We start from the raw sequence: 2375 nt of genomic DNA, 5'->3' as shown, positions 1-2375 counted from the left end.
TTGCAGTGCGTTTTGCAGAAATGCACTACAGCAGTCCATTTAACATGGTTTCTAATGGATCTAGTTCAAATGGAGTTCCAGCCTGGGGGTGGGGGGGGGGGGAATTAAAAGTCTTTTTAATATAAGGGCACTTACCTTTCCAGGGTGCCCGCGATGTTGGCACCCAGGCGCCGGAATCCATACTAGGGGAGACAGGAAGTGAAGCCTAGGGGCTTCACAGCCTGTTTCCCTACTGCCCATTGGCGGGTCATGCTGCCCTCTCTGAATGATCCCGCTGTCTTCTGGGACCATAAGTGTGCGCAGCCTGATGCATTAGGGTGTGCACCCCAAAGCTCAAACACACACGCCTTTCTCTGCAGCCTCAGCTGCACTGGACTGTGAATGAATAGGAAGTGCTCTGTGCTGAGTGGCTTCCTGTTCATTCACTAACTGAAGCATAGTAAACCTAGTTGTGTTGACAATGTTCATTTGGAAAAGTAAGGCACCATTAATTACATATTTACTAGCCCCTTTTCCCACTCTCCATCCTGCAGCGTAGTGATTAGGGTGTGCCCAGGCACACCTGGCACACCCCCTGCGCACGCCTATGTCTGGGACCTGTGTGTGTCTCCCAGAAGGCAGCGGAGGGAAGGAGGAGGGGCCGCAAATGACGTAGGTCACCGCGACACCCTTACATGGAATTAGGAGCAGGTACCTGTTTTTGCCAAATGTGGCAACCGGGAGGGGGAGGAAGCAGTAAAGTGGAGCTTCCACTTTTGGGTTGAACTCCGCTTTCACATCTTTGAGCCGGTGCATTTTTTGGAAAGGGTCAGGGACTTTTTCCCACAGCAGATTGCGTTTTTTTAGCATGCACCAAAAATGCAAGTGTTGTGTTTTCCATGCGTTTTTTTTCTGGCTAATAGGAAAGCATGACAGTTCTGTTCATGCAGTGTGACTTTGATGCGCCTCTTTACACTCTCTGTCACTCAAGTTGCATTATAGTCGCACTCCATGAACAGAACTGTCCTATAAGCAATAAATAACATTTACATTTTTCACATTTTAGAACAGGGTTCCTCGGGATTTTGCATACTTTTAAAAGGTTGCCACGACTGAAAAGAAGATGGAAAACCGCTGATGTAGCACACCGCTGTGCTTTATTAATGTGCCTTAGCAGTTGGGCCAGCAAAAGGCTGTAAATGGATTTCCCTAGTCTTAAAATTAAAGGGAATTAATGTTTCTGCACAGGTCCACTGAAAATAAAAGCACAAGGCCATTTGGTGTTGCTTATATAATAAAGCAGAGATTACCTATCCTATGTTTTTTCATATCTCCTCCACGTGAACATAGTATAGGAATTCTTTACCCTCTCCAGTCTCCACTTATCTGAATGGCCATGGCAGTTTATCAGAGTGTGATACGGTAACGCAGCTGACGCTGCTGGTAAACATACAGAAGCAACCTCAAGGCACGTCATTAATGTAGAGCTTTGAAAGGTCCTGTAGGAGCACAGGTTTGGCCCTGGACAGGGACTCCAACACCAAAGCTTAAAGTGGTTGTAAAAATCAGACATGAAATACAGTATATCGCAGTGGCAATAGTACCATTTTCAGCCCACTAGGGGCGCCGGACCTACTATGGTCTATGGGGGGAGTGGGGTTTTGCACCCCACGTGCGCCAGGGAGAGGCGCCGATTGGCGGCCTTATGGGGGTCATCGGGGCGCAGAGCAATGCGCCCCAAAACTCCCCACTTTATTTGACCCCTGACGACGTCACTGTATGACGAAATGCGTTGGGATTGGCTGCTAGCCTGGCACTATATATTTATTAATTGTAAATGGCACACAGCGGCCTGGTATAAGATGGTTCCCAAGTTGGTCAAAGTAACGCAATTTTCTACCGCGTTTTTTGCCGCAAATTTTTCTTTTTGCGCCCCCCGAAAAATTTTGAGCACCAGCTGCCACTGGTATATTGTCAAAAGTATTCGCCTGCCTTTACACGCTCATGAACTTTAATGGAATCCCAGTCTTAGTCCGTAGGGTTCAATATTGAGTTGGCCCACCCTTTGCAGCTATAACAGCTTCAACTCTTCTGGGAAGGCTGTCCACAAGGTTTAGGAGTGTGTCTATGGGAATGTTTGACCATTCTTCCAGAAGTGCATTTGTGAGGTCAGGCACTGATGTTGGATGAGCAGGCCTGGCTTGCAGTCTCTGAATTCATCCCAAAGGTGTTCTCTTGAGTTGAGGTAAGGCCAGTCATGTTCCTCCACCCCAAACTTGGCTCATCCATGTCTTTATGGACCTTTTGGTGTAGATGTAGCTCAGTGGCAGCTGGTGCTCCATGGGCGGGTGGGGGGGGGGAGGCGGGCCTCCCCAGGCGGCGGTTTCCCCAGGCAG

This window comes from Pelophylax lessonae, assembly GCF_965119305.1.
Source record: "Pelophylax lessonae genome assembly, chromosome: 12".
Lineage (NCBI taxonomy): Eukaryota > Metazoa > Chordata > Amphibia > Anura > Ranidae > Pelophylax > Pelophylax lessonae.
This window is presented reverse-complemented; position numbering follows the sequence as displayed.